Genomic DNA, 15,814 nt, shown 5'->3' with positions numbered 1-15,814 from the left:
GTCCATGTACCTTATGAGCACAAGCATCTTTGAAAGAAGGAATACAGTCTTTAAAAGGAAAAAAAAAAGGACAAAACGGAATTGCCGAAACAGAGCTGTTGATCTGTATGGTTTAGAGGGAGGAAACACTACGGAATGCCCCTCAAAACCTCCAAACCCCCAAAAATTGAGAGCAAGCAACAGGGACACGAAAAGCTGAGAACACCCTCTGTATCATCCCCGAGGTCATGTTTTTACACCAGGCTTGGATCACAAACACACACACACACACACACACTTGGAAACAAGTGTGTCTATAATTACAGCCTTGCTGGTTGCTGCTTCCTCATTTCCTCAACAAGGGACGAGAAAAGGAGAGAAAGATCCGGAGCTTCCCTCGGAGACCCAGGTGGTTGTTCTGTACAGTGGAAACCATTCGCTGGCCAACAAAATGTCTAACGGCGGCGTGTGACAGGTCGGGGGTTGAGAGGTCGAAGTCAGTTCATCAAAATCTCCCTCCCCTGCTCAGGCTTAGTCTGACTGTCTTTAAAATGTACAATTCCACGCTCATTTCATGTCTTTATACACTGTAGTGAATGAGCAGGATGAAGAGACCTCTCAGTCTGGCCCTGATGCAGTCTGATACTGTCCGACTTGTTTCCTGGAGAAAAGACTGTGATTGCAGAGTTCTTTCTAATCACCTCTTGAAAAGAAAAAAATCCCTCTTCAGTCTGTAAGATCCATCGGAGCAAGGTCTACGTTTTTATTTTTTTTGCTCACTGCCCTCCATCTTGTAAACGGCTGAATGGTGAAGGGTGCAGACAGAGAGGCACTTCTGTAATCTCTATCAGGGCTGTTCAAAGTGTTTTTAGTAACATTAGGATCTGTCTGTCTGTTATGGCGAGTACAAATGAGAGGGGAAGTGAGGAGGAGGGCTCGCCACCTTCAAGTGAGCCAGGTGTGGGTGACAAATCAATCAATTCAATCTACTGCTATACAGTTCCGGCCGGCGTTGTACTCTTTAGGGTGAACGTGATTTGTTTCATTGTACCAGACACACGAACAGAGACCTTTAAAGGACATCCTCTGGGCACAGGTGTGATGTGAGGTGATCCCTGGCAGACTTATGGCATAACTGGCACCACGAGGGCAAGGAGGCATTGAAAAGGCAATGTGCAATTCCTAAGAGATATTAAGAGTAGACTCCCTCTGTGTACGGCTCTAATGTTAAAAATAGGAAATATACAGACTGAGTTTGGTTATCTCTTAATGTTGTAAGTTACAGCAAAAATACTCCGTCTGCTGCGTTCATGTTTGATACCAGGGGCACAAAAGGAGTCTTGCCTTGCAGTACGTTAGAGGCTACACAGGCACATCTATGATTTACGGTTTTACATAGGCCATAATGTGGAGTGGCTGCTTGCTGACAGTACTGACCACTGGAGGGTACAAAGTGAAAGGTGTTGACAAATCCTGAGGGGGCAATTACGGTAACACATTCATCTTGTTCTTACTAACTTTTGAACATGTAGATCAAACCTATGTAGGAAAATCTGTTCTGTTAAGTAATTGAAGGAGCTTGTGGGGCCGTGAGGTCAGTAAAAGTGCCCAACAACTCCTCTAATTATTGCCCAGAAAACATCATTTCCTACATATGGTATGTGTACATATTCATATATACAACGAAGTGTGTTTACAGTCACCTTTCAGTTACTGTCGCCATCTGAGCACACCAAACCCCGCTACGTTCACTACTGCTGGCAGGAAACCACAAGGCATTATGGTCTACACAAAACTATTAGTTTGTTGACAAGACTCCCGAGAGGTGTGTGTTTCTGTCTAAGTGTGTGTGCACATGAAGCTCAGCAGCCAGTGTTTTCCAGAGACAGCTGCGCTGTAGCCCTCTGCAGCTCTGAGCTCGCTCTGCGCTGGGTGGGAGGTGGTGGCAGCATCAACCCCAAAATAACACTTCCTCCTGCTCTCCCTCCACCATTCTCCACCTCCCCCACTCTCTTCCCCTCCACCTCCTCCTCTCTCTCAGCCCGTACTTTCTTGTCCTCCGCCTCGTCCCTCTCGCCGTCCGCCTCCATCTTCTGGTCTTCGCTCCAGCGGCGCTTGAAGCGGAGTTTGAGCGGGATACAGCGCGTGCCTCCGGGGCTGATGGGAGCTGCCTGACCCGGCTCACTCTTCAGGCCGATCAGGGGGAAGGCCAGGCTGCCGCTGCCAATGGAAGGGGTGGCGGGAGTCTTGAAGACCTCCTCATCATCATCAGGGTCATCATCGGGGTTACTGTGAGGAGGGGCAGAGAGGCTGCTCCCGTTCCCGTTGGCCCGGTGGTGGTTGTTGAGCTGATGATGATGGTGACGAGCTGTCGGGGTGAAGATGTCCCCTTCATCCTTCTCGTCATTGTGATTGAGCTCATCTTCCTCACTGATATCAGTCACCTCCACCTCTTCTTCTGACTCTATGTCTGATATGGGCTCCACCTGGGGAGGAAGAATAGATTACAACATGACATTTTATATATCCCTCTCTTGAGAGACATTTCTAGACATTCTCCTCCACCTGTGTGTATGTGTGCGTGTGTGTGTGTGTGTGCGTGTGTGTGCGGCTCACCTTGATCTTAGGCGGCCCTGCGTTCTGTCCAGACCCTGTGAATGAGGAGGACTGGCTGGAGGAAGAGGAAGCAGCCAGTGAGCTCCCTGCTTCCCTCTGTTTGCGCCCAAGCGGAGGCGGCTGCAGCTTGAACTTGAACGGTGACGGGTGCTGCTGGTGTTGCTCCTCCCCGCCTCCTGACTGCTGGCTGAGCGAGTGAGAGAGCGGCAGGGGCGGGGCGTGGAGGTGATGGGTGGCCGGCTTCTCCAGGGTGGGGCGATGGGGCTGAGGGATGATGATGTTGGGGTAGTGGAGGAAGGCTCTGGGGCTGAGGTGGTAGTTGTAGACGGACTGGGTGTGGGCCTGCAGGTAGTGCTTCATGTCCTCCGGGTTGAAGGAGAAGTGGGAGCCCATCATGGGAGAGGACAGGGAGGGGGAGGGGTGTAGGACAGGTGGGGTCGGGGTCATGGCAGGGCTTTGGAGACAGAGTTGCGGCCAGAAGACCCCCAGGTTCCAGGCAGAGGGGGAGACCGGGAATGGGAGCAGAGACTCTGGTGGACTCGGGCAGGTCTGGGGAGCCCTGCTGGGTTCGGTGCCCCGCCGAAGACCCTGAGAGAGAATCATGAGGCAGGCGAGGAAGGAAGCAGGCCCTGAAAGCCTAATCAGGCCCCACGCTCGCTCATCGGCCCCCACAGCCTCCTCCAGCTCCGAGTGGTGGAGGTAGCCGTCGCTGCAGTCCTCCTAGAGCCGCGGCCTAGCGGCGAGCACACTGCTGAACATGCCTGGGCTGCGCAGCTCCTCGCTGGATGAGAGACTCCTGACGGCGTGGAGGAAGGGAAACGGAAATGGGTGCCTCCGGTTGGCACTGGAGGGCACTCTGAGGACTTCCTCGACCTGCGAGGAAGAGAAGACGTGATGTTAAGGACCTGTGCTCTGTGGGAATTATAAAGGAAATACAGTGATGTTCTCCTTATCTCTAACGAGGCCAGGTCCGTTTGGGGGATATTAGTCTGAGAATTTCTGCATCCTCCAGTGTATGGGGTGTACTGGTTGTTATTTATGGTGCTCTAAGTATGGAAAAGTGTCCAAGTTACATTATCCACAGACAGTTTTATACAGGAACAAATCTTTGTAGAAAGTGGGTCTAATGAAAGCTATTTATGTTGTGTTTTGTGGATTATCCAGAGTAACCAGGACATTGGCGTTCTGATAGGAAAGGCTACTGTTCAATTTTTTTATTGCAAGTGCATCAAAGAATGAAATTGCATTAACATCCAAAGAACAATAACTGCATGGTATTTACTTGGGCTAAGTGAGAAAACATGTTTTTTTTTTTGGAGGAACAGATGAAGAGAAAGGGAAAAGACTGAATGAGAGTAAGGTCACTTTCTCCAATAAACTCCAACTATTTTCCCAGAGGTCACAGGCACACAGAAAGAAAACCTGGTACACAAAGCCACAAATTCCTTCTCCTTTCATATCCTCCTTTCCATCTCTCTCTCCTGCAGGGAGACTGTGGGCAACTGCAATAAATTCTTGGCAATCCGCACACGTGCCAAGAATTAATTTGGAAAGTCGTCTTACTGCATCACAACATGTGGTTGGGTCCTCTGTTTTTTTCCAGTAAGCTGCGAGTGTGTGTGTGTGTGTGTGTGTGTGTGTTGTGTGTGTTGTGTGTGGTCAGCCATGTGTGTCCAGAGACATGAGAAAAAGAAAAAAAAAAAAACCCTGTGTGGTTTATTCAGTGTGTGTGATTTTGGTGACGTCTGTGCTTGCGTATCAATCCAGATTGACGGTGGGCAGTGTGTGTGTGTAACATCGTATGAAACATCATATCAAACATGTCAGTGTGTGGGGCACATCACACGGAGGCTATACTTAAAGTTTCGGTGCTGCACTTATGTCCCAGTATCCAAAGTCCCATATGGGCCTGTGTTTACACTGGTGGCCGGCGACCAGAACGAGAGACAAAGACTTCAGAGGAAGGGAGGAGAGGGATAAACTGGGAAGTGCACACTGTGTTGCGTGCACACACCACACGTGCGCAACACCACACACACACACACACAGTGCACACACACCCACAACACACACACACACACACCACCACACCACACACACACCACACACACACACACACACACACACACACCCACACACACACACACACAACACACAACACACACACACACACACACAGTAACCAGGCAGACAATGCACACACCACTAAACCCAGATTATGTTTGATGTATATATGAGTTGTAGTTCTACTAGGATGATATCGTTGGCAATTTATTTATTTAATTCTTTTTTTTTGGCAAAAATAGGTGTAGAATATGAATATGTGAATATGATTCCATTATATTACATGCAGTGTTTAGATGGGACCAGGGTTGTCTTTACCGATAAGATTTATCTTTGATGAGTAAATTGGTAAGTCGCCCACTGACAGGAAAATTTGTCAGACAATAATATCTGATTGTCTCAGTTACATACAATCTTTGGGTATTTCCTCAAAAGCTGTCTTTGCAACCGACTGTGATAGCGACAGTCTTTGAAATAAATACAGAGCAAAGTATCACTGTAATGCTACATGAAGTCGTAGCATCTAAACTTCTGCTCGTGGCCAACAAGTAAACCAGAATCATAATAAATAAATAAAGATGAAAATCTAAACAACAAAGTGTGTTCAGCAGTTATTTAAGATGATTAAAGTTATACTTTACAGGTAATTTGTTTGTTACAGCTATCAACAAATTAATTGTAAAGTTCAGAAATCCACACACACTGCACACACAAGTACTTCAAACTCAAACACCTGAAGGCCAAAAAGACAAAAGTCAGTCCAAAAGCCTGCCCTCCTTAAACAGGTACTTGGAGTCAAGTGTGATTTCATTCTTTCCATTGAAAAGAACCACACATTTCAGTTGCCAAGGGATTTCATTAAATTATTGTCATTTCAAAATCTCAAAAACCAAAAGCCCTGGTTAAGTGCTTGCTGAATACACTGACACAACCCCTGTAAATTATAACAGACATCTCAAACCGTTTCAATGAGACGTCTGATGCTACAAACCAACTGAGAATGTGGATTTACAATGTTACTGTGAGTGTGTGCGTACCAGAGCCCATGTCGATGAATGGGTAGTTGACCAGCACTAGTTTGTTGAAGTTGAACTTGTAGGTGAACCTCTTCCCTTTGGTCTTGTGGAGGATCCTCTTGTTGTAGTAGTATCTAAAAAGAGAGAAGGACAGGCAGAGTGTTATCTCCCAGTGATTTATCATTTTTAAACACAGATCACATCATCAGCATGAAGCAAACCTTTAAACATGGCCACGTATTGTTTAAGCTGAATATCTAAAAGTGAAACCATGGATAAATACTTTCTATGCACATTTTTCCAGCTGAAACAATGGACAGAAATCTGGATTTCTCCTGCATGCCACAAAACGACTCGCAGTCGTGTAGCAAGCCAGTGATTATTCACAGTGCAACCAAAATGAATAAACTGTGACAGTTGGCCCATATGTGGACATTTAGCAATCTTGTTGGCTGGGTCAACAGCCAATCAAATCTGCACTTTCTTGTATCCCTACCAATGTGAAGTAATTACTGTACATGAGCAGTTCTGCACAGCAATGTGAAAAGGATGAAAGCATAAAAAGAGCCATTAGAGGTTTTTCAGTTGTTAAAATGGAACTTTTTTTTTTTCAATTAATAAAGAAACAAACATGGACGATGGCTCGACCATGGGGTCACCAGTAAACTCTGAACTCTAGGGGTGGATGAAAACAACTGACTCACATAAAAACTGCCTTAAAAATGACTTTGCATTTGCAAATAATTAACTTTGCAAGATATAGGGGATGCATTTTGTGACTCCATTGAAGCCCAACACCTACAGAGCAGACGAGCACACACTGCTGCACTGGGTCTATAGGTCATTTATTTCAAATGTGTCTATACAGTGTTTTGGATAAAAATGGTGCTCCCCTGTACTAGAGTAGAGCTGAGAGGCTGTTCCTCACTAAGGTTAACAGAGCGGAGCACTCAGTTCCTTTTTTCCCTTTCCCCCTTACTCTACATCAACTTCTGCGATACTGGTCAGTAAACTCTACTTCCATTTTATTATTTTCATGAGGAAGAAGAAGCTTCCAAATTAACTTAAATAAATAACTGAATAAAGACGTCTGCTCGCACACGCACACACACCTTTCTCTGCTTCTTTCTGTTAGTCAGAATGACACACAGACAGTTTGGACACTGGAGTGATAACCAAACACCTTTCGTTTTACTGAATCAACAATCTGAATCGAATTGAACTAGGAGACTGCAAAAAGACTCCGACCCCTACTGCACCTAACAGTGAGATTTTTATGTTTAATGTCACTGAACTGGTGTTTGCTAGTTGGCCACAGTATATTAAAAAGATACACAGCCATGTAATATTAGAAAAGACAAAAATTAAAAATCAGAAACCACGTCACTGTACAAAGCACTACCTGCATGCTAATTCTACATTAGCACATAATTACACAATGTGAACACACGGCTGGATTCAAACTCTCACTGTGATTACTTAAGGAAGTGAGACAGCCGTTCTGATTTACCCAGGCAGCTCCATTAATAAGAGTGTATTAGTCATCATCAATACACAGTAGAGGAGTGAACAGCGAGCCGCTGACAGCTCATCGACAAGATAAAATGGCTCCCTGTGACTCACCGATAGCTTCAGGACAAAACCACATTCATATTTCTTTACATAAAAACTTTTAAATAGTGTCTCATTCAATTCAGAGTGGACACTTCATTCTGGGAAACATAATACATTACTCATCATTTCCAGTAGAATCAAGCAGAGAGGAGCTCAGTGGCTAAATTTGTACATAAAAATACGGATTTGCTTTGAATAACAAGTCGTAAACACGTCTCTTGCTGACAATAAGTTAGACTCAAGCTGTTCTTCAGAAGCAGAAAAGGCTGAATCTAAAAATCACACCAGGAAGGCAGTGAGTACTGGCTAACGTCCAGTGATCCATTTGACTTTATCCATCTATCCATCTAAAAAGAGCAATAGTTCATTTTTGGCCACACATATAACACACATAAACACGCTTTATTGTTACTATTGTACAGTAAAAAAATATAATGGTAAATAGAGAAAAGAATTCTACACGTGTGAGGTGATTCATGTTCAATAACGCCACGTTTAATCCCCCTTTTTTCTCCAAGTGGGATAAAACTAATTCTAGGAAGTATTTGCAAAATGCGATTTAACTCTGCTAAGTCAAAATCCTTCATGCTGGACCTTCGTCTGCCTTTCCACAGAGCTACACAATGGTGCATGACGATATCAAACTGTGACCCCCAACACTTTCAATGCTGCACACCATTACTGCTGTAGAAGACAAGACGTTATATTATATTCCCAAAAATCAGTCACACAGTTGAGCAGTGACAGTTGAGAAAACAGAATATTGTGGAAATAATGATGATCACAATGATGATGCCATGCCCAGCTGTATGTGTGATCAGAGTATTAGTCACTGGAGTTTGGTAAAACACAGAACAAAGCAGGAGAGCAGGATTGTGTGAACCAGGAGCTCATCCAGCCCCTCAATGACTCAATGAGTGAAGGGCCTCTTCTAGAGCCGACTACTACGCACACCCACACCATCACATGTACCACAGGCACACACACACACACACACACAAATACATATTACATAGTGAGGTGGGGACACAAAGGAGCAGGCCCACATGCTCAAACATACGATCCATGCAGAAAACATATGTAAGTAATGAGAAAACTACTAAGCACACACCCAAACAAATTAGAGCAGTGATTTGATCTATTCGAGAGCACACAGTGTTCATACAGTGGCTTTAATTTCCATAATAAACTCAAATCAATAGGAGATTGCGGTGGTGGAAAAGGTTCTCTAATTATTGAGTTAAGTAAACATACAATCTGTAATGGAATAATACCCCATCAAAAGGAAAGTAAGTTATAATTGATAATATTTAGTATTTAAGAGGTGCTCTGAGTATCACATACAAGTATTGACACGTTCAATCTCTGACAATGCTCAATCTTTCGGTTTATCAGCTGTCTTTGCTTAAATTTGTGCTGAGGTTCAGTACATGAAAACGTTGTACAGGTAGAAATTAACAAGTACCTGGCAACCGGTCATGCACATGAAACACACTGCACGCAAAATGACTAAATCAAAGCGCAACAACAACAACACACCCACACACACCACACACAACACACACACCACACAACACACAACACACACACAACACACCACACACACACACACACACACACACAGCAGTATTTGTGAGCGAGTGTTAACAATATCAGGCTTGCATGTGCAGTAAAAGCCGGAGGGACATTATGTTCACAGAGGAAAAGGCCAGGCACATACATGTGAAAGGAACAAACACACACACTTAGACAGAATTGAGTCAATATGGGACAGCTGGCGGTCTCACATACCGGGTCCAGGCTCACTTCAGGCTCTTTGAAGACCATTTGAACTTCCTTCAAATAAACTAGAAAGGACTTTGACTGTATAGTCCCGACCTATATGCATTGAACACACACGATGAGCACAAACTCACGTCTCTACACACATGCACTTTATATGCATGAATGAACACACACGTACCAATGAACACTCACTTCAAAGACGCAGAGACGTATCAATCAAACACTTCTAACGGAGAGAGAACTTTCTTCCAAACAAGACTTCAGAATTAATTAACAGCTCTTCATTCATATAAAAAGGTTTACAAACCACAGAAAAGACACCACAACAACAAGTTGGCTCCAGCTGGTCCTTGATGTAAAATACTCACTGAAACCAGATAGAAGGTAACTGCTCCTGCATCAAATTGACTTCATTTACTGTTAAACCTTTGTGGGCTCAATACTTTCTTATGGATATAAGCCATTTAGTGTGTTGTGTATGTTTCTGTGTATTAATGACATGTTGATGTTTCAAATAACTGTGGATCACACCAATGACTCTCAACTCTTCTATTAGTGGCATCAAATAAAACCTACAGAAAACCTACACACTTTGGCAGTCTGTCGTTTAACGAGCTTCCTATACACACACACACTACATCTGCTGCATTGTTCCTCCTTATATAACATTCATCTGCATTTTCCCTGTTAAATGAACTAACATACAAATATAAAATACTTCAAAATCAATCAGCTCTTTAAATTCTGGATCACGTTCTGATCAATAAATATGTGGTTAAATATATTCCTATAGAAGTTCAGAAAAGGTTGGGTGTCTTTAAATATACAGCCATATGAGGTTAAGTCTAAGATAAAAAAAGGTTTAAGCAACAAACAAGACACAGATGGGCTGGAGGAGGGCTGACATATAACAAGGTGTTAAGTGTATGTGTATGTATGTGTGTGTGAGAGTCTGTGTGTGGTGATGAGGCAGTGTAACTAGTCATCACCATGGCAAACTATAACCCACACCAACCTACAACACAGGAGGCGACACTGATGACTAGCAGTGTGTGTGTGTGTGTTTGTGTACATGATTATGAGAGTACAGACTGGCAGCTAAATAAAACTCTGCAGCATCCCACATGTGCTCTGCGGAGGGTGAAGGTGTGTGTTTCTAAATCTACTGTCACCCTCGAGTTCTAGCACGTAGCGCAGATGCACATTCACGGCATTAACACCACATAATTTCTGTCTTACACATTTGATGCAGTTGTAATTGGGCTCAAATTAACCCCTAAGCCAGTTACAGAAAACTCTCTGTAAAATAGGAGATAAAAAATAAACTCAAACCTTAATGTCGTTAACATCGCACACAACCAACTACAGAGGGAAAGTAGATAATGTAACAACTGTTCCTGGGAATCATTATTTAACAAAGCACAGAAGCTTGAAAAGATGATGAACATAAGCTACAGTTTCTTTTCCCAATTCATGGTCTCTGTATGTGTTGTTCTGTTTTGTAACTCAGCAGAATCTAAATAGTGAATACGGTTCATGACAAAGAAATAAGACGAAACCTTTTATCACTACTTCCCTCCTTCTATTCTTTAGCTTCTGTTTTTGAAATGCCATTAAGCATATCTTGTATACTTCATTGAGTTGATCACAGTTCATCTGGAGTTCAAAACATGATTCCAGTTCCTGTAACTTAAGATCGACTCATCTGGGTTCTCTCTCTCTCTCTCTCACCAACATTAAGGCAACCAAATGGGGGTGAATGGACGAGTTTTGGCTGGACATGTGTTCAGTTTCCTGTGTCATATGCAGGGTTTATGTTACTTTTAGCTGTCAGATGTGACTGTCTGTGTTCAGTGACAAAGAAGCAAAAACAAAAAGGAGCAAATGAAATGACAAAACATCCTTATTGGGTAGTGTCCTCAATGTCCCGCAGCCATCCCAAATTCTACTTTCTGTCCCTCACTTAACAACCATTGTTCCAAATTCAACATAATGAGTATAGTTTAATAACTTTGTCTCAGTAACCTGCATCACTTCATTAAGTCACTCCGCTCCGCCACTGAACTTCTGCTATCCCTGCACCTATTTCTGATGTGTTTGGCCACAGTCAGTTTTCATTATTATTTCAGTCATGGGAGTTTCTTTATTTCTAACTTTTTGATCAATAAATGCATCACTGCAAATGCAAACCTGTTTTTGATCCACACACTTTATTATTTAGCCAAATAATAAACTCACTTCAATGACATAATATATTTGAATTTAAAAAATCTACAAAGGGAAAGAGAAGATCAAAACACACTATTTAAATATTTCCAAGCTCAAACACACTATTTACATATAAGCTATAGGAACACCCTTATCCACCGATCTGGAGAGAAAGAGTGAGAGAGCAGATCAAACATTCCCCACACGCCACACCTACTGACTACTGGCACACGGCGCAGGAGGAACTGTTCACAGGAAAGTCTTGGACTGCTACTTCTCTGAGAAGCATGCATAGGAATAAATTACAATATAACTGAATATATTTCGTGCCCTTTCCCTGATGGTCTGACGCTGAACTTACTTTCACAGACACTGTGTCTTTGTGTCCCGGCTGTTATTGTTATTGTACCCGGGACAACGGGACATCCTTAAGTTTTGTGCTTCTTATAGGGCAGATATAGTCCAAAAAAGGACACATTTATACATTTTGTATTTGCATATAGAGCTTTGTTCCCTTTTTTGTTGGCACTTACAGTCCACTTGGATCACATGAATTTCAAGTATAATCTGGGCGTAAGTGTGAAGAGGTCGTCATTCTTTGCTTTCACCCCTTTTCACCCACTTTAGTCTCACCTTAGTGCTCGGCTGAGCTTGTCGTAGTTCATCTGCGGTTTACACTTTCTGGCTCCCCACAAGCGGGCCACCTCGTCTGGGTCCTTGATGACAAACTCTCCGTAGTCTCCCTGCCAGGCGATGACATCGTGGTACTCCTCTTTCCTCAGCAGCTCCAGGATGAAGTGCCACAGCTGGATCTGTCTGGAGCCCGGGCTTGACTCAGGCTTGTAGGCCCAATCCGGGAAGGCAAACCCTGGGGGACGGAGGAGAGAACAGAGGGGTGTTCAGCTGGATGATCATGAACACACATGAATGCAAAGAAAGGATCGACACAACAAGAAAAACCGAAATATACTCCAGCTTCTGTTGTTGTTGGTGTTGTTTTGATAGCAGAGCCAACAACACAATAGGTGCTTGTGTTTACAGCTATAATGCAGTTGATAATAATAGTGAGGACTTTATACTGTGTGTGCACGCAAATTTCTTGGTACAAAAAGACATATTGCATTTGCAAAAAAAACAAAACAGTCAACTGGCATCCTGTTTTGTGCTTGAAGGTTGCTTTGTTTTGTCTCCCTTGAGAATAGCATAAGGCAAAAAAAAAAAATGTATGGAAACCAGTTCCAATTTTTCAAAGAGAGAAAATAGAGTTGGTAAGGAAGTAGACAATACGGGAGGTAAAATAAAGAAATAACACTGCCTTAGCAGAGAGGAGCATTTGTGAAAGGATACAAGACATATGAGACCGTTGGGAATCAGAGAATGGAGAATAAAACATGTACGTTGAATTCCTGAACACATTTTGGTCTCGGTCTTTGGTGTAAAGTGGATCCAGTGTCTCCGGGAAATCTGTTCCCACAGGCCGCAGTCATATCAAAGCTTCACTGCTATCGCCATCAAAGCTGGAAAATCAGCACCGTTATAACAGATTAACAAGCCTAGAGATATGCACAGACAAAATATAAGCTATGGTTTTAGAACTACTATCAGAGCACACACTCACACAAGCACACACACGATTATCCAACAGTTAAAAGTATAGGCTTTGAGTTGTAAAGCAGTGGGTGGCAGTAAAAGACTCAACACCACTTCAACACAAGGCCAGGCTGAAAGGCTGAATAGCAAAAGCATAGTGACACACACACACACACACACACACACACACGCGCCTCATTAGGACCAGATGTGCCTTGGCAATCAGGCTGAGAAAGCTGAGGGTGGGAAACATATGGCCACAATATAACAATGCTGAATTTTGTGTGTGTGTGTGTTTATGTAACTGTAAAGAAACACTCTATCCTAAATACCAAGGTTACAATCAGTTTCCCACACTCTACAAAGTCTGTCATATCTATATAGCAGTGACATTGAACTGTTAACAATGATATGTTCAAGGCTGACAGACTATAACTCTGGTGTGATGTGGCTTATTGATCCAGGTTGCAATGACAGCGGATGACGCCATCGTGCTCCTATAATATGAAAGTTGTTGCACCGCCGTTATGCCATCACGCTCTCGAAACAGCACCTAATGTATCTGCGTATAGGCACACTAATCTGGCATATTAAACGGGGAATTGTTTAATTTTTTCAGCACTTTATTGCCCTGTCAACATTTGATAGGAAACCGCCTTGGGGCAGCTCCATAAAAGCAGACAAGAACACACAAGAGCAACCATACAAAATAACAAAAGAACTGATGAAAAACAGATAACACGACATAAAAAAACTGAAAAAAGGAGTTGTAAAAGAGTTGGAAAGAAGACACACCTGGCAACTAAATCCCTGGGTAAAGTAAACTGTATCTAGATATGGTGCCCAGATGGTAATTAAATCAATTATGACTTTTCCATTTACACAATGTGTGCTCTCATTGTCTGCATTGTGTGCTTATTGGGATTAGATTCTTTTAGAAATAGGTTGGCGGATGGTAAAGTAAACCAAAAAAAGGGGCAGGTGTCAGTTTATTAAAAACTGCACAGTGTACCTGCCATTTACTTATCATTTCATTGTTAAGTAATGCTTTTTGACCAGCTCGTTTTGGCTGCGACAGTGTTTGTAGCTACTTTGAATGCTTACTGACTCGTTCACAGTGGATCAGTTAAAAGGAGTAAAAACTGGTGGAAATGGATTACACCAGTCTTTGTGAAGGTGAGTGGATAAACTCCAGAGTGAGTCACGACATCCCTGCCTACATGGGTGGTGCTTTCTCCAGAAATACAAAAAAACCCCCCCACTCTCTCTGAATTGTCATGAACTGCTGACTCTGCTGATATCAATCGCAATGCCCCGATACGTTCAATCAAATTCTGAGCGCTTCTCCTTATCAGGATACAGATCACATTTTAATAGCAGGTGTAAATGGAGACAAAGACAGTCATGGAAAATCTAGACACGGTGAAACCAAAGTCCAATGTCAGGTGTGTAAAGTGCAACTGTGTGTCTGCAAGTGTCGGTAACTGCCATTACTAAAAGTGAGGAACTGGTATCACAACAGATGACAGTTTGTACACTAAGGCCAATGAGAACAGCACTCATACAGACAATGTAATACCTAGTGTTTACAATACAGTGTTGCCACATTACAATACAAGGCCAAGTACAACTGCAGTGGTTAAACACTGGAGGCAGATGTTAATTGATTTTTGTTGTGGATGAAAAAGTGCCCATATAGTCACAGGAGTTTAAAGTTAGCCAGCAACCTAACTCCGAGTATTGCACGGGCACGATGCCTCTGACATTGCTGCGAGCTCCCCTGTGATCAGCGTCTGGCTAAACAATGGAGACACACACAAGTTGAGTAACTGCAATCTGCTTTTCCCTTTAGGAGAGACTTAAGAGAGTCAAGCTGTGGCGTTTTACTGTCCAACAGACACCAACATTTCCAAGAAGTAGAGTTACATCCTTTCTTTTCTCAACTTTCTTTCCATTTTTCATATTTCATCATTTCATCACCCCTTCATTCACTGATTGTTCGCAATTCATGGGAAATTTTAGACACACACGCACATTTAAATGGCAATATCAATCCTCTCCCTGCATATCCTTTTTATTGGAACTTCACTTTGGAACTGGTTCTTTGGACTTTTTCTGATCAAGAGTTGTAATGCATTTTGTGTGTGATTCACAAATAGTGTGTCTGTGCTGGGAAATGTGTGTCTTTTAATGAGCTACAGTGGCTAGATTATTCTCGTTTCCATACTGGGAAGTCTGTGTATAAAAATCAAAGTGATAAAGAGACCAGTAAGCAGTATTTGTTGTGTTTTTAAGAACTTCTATTACCATGGGAATTTATTGGAAAATAAATTCAGAAAACAGACTAACTAGAAATATAAGAACGTGAGGTGCAATGCTCACTCTCCAAATCTCTTTAGTTTCACAAGCTAGCACTTCTTAACACACTAAAAAAAAAAAAATCTTACGAAAGTCATATTAAGGAACAGGAAAAAATCTCCTGAAAAACAGACCAGTTCCTGATGACTAATAAACCACATGCTGCTATCTGATCTCCTATGGCGCTTGGAGAGTGAGCCAGAAGACAGACAAGCTGGCTATGATAGTTGATAATAGCCATTTGAAGGCAGATTACTAATGGGGTACAAGCATATGATTCACACAGCAGACAATACGGCTCTTGTCACTGGGGACAGGTTAGGAGTTGTGACACACACACAAAACACTGCTGTATAATGGGGTACACAAAAACACAGATGTGCACACACACACGCACACACACAAACAGCAAGAGTGGATTAAATAAAAGTGGGCGAGCTAATATCTGTCTCACACACGAAGTACACAGACACACAACACAGGTTAGTGGGGAGAGGTAAGTGGGTTCATGCGTGGGTGCACAGAGCACACAGACAAAGAACACAGGAATAGCAACCATGCCCACTGCATGTGTGTGTGTGTGT

At 42.9% G+C, this 15,814-nt stretch overlaps 1 pseudogene; it reads right to left on the bottom strand.

Moving 5' to 3' along the window:
- Window positions 1-256: 256 nt before the first annotated feature.
- Window positions 257-15,814, bottom strand: part of LOC118342630 — a 37,497-nt pseudogene continuing 21,939 nt past the window's right edge.

The sequence above is a fragment of the Morone saxatilis genome, unplaced genomic scaffold, assembly GCF_004916995.1.
Source record: "Morone saxatilis isolate NCDOM2014 unplaced genomic scaffold, NCSU_SB_2.0 Contig9, whole genome shotgun sequence".
Taxonomy (NCBI): domain Eukaryota; kingdom Metazoa; phylum Chordata; class Actinopteri; family Moronidae; genus Morone; species Morone saxatilis.
The sequence above is the reverse complement of the archived record's forward strand: the minus strand, read 5'-3'. Positions and strand labels throughout refer to the sequence as shown.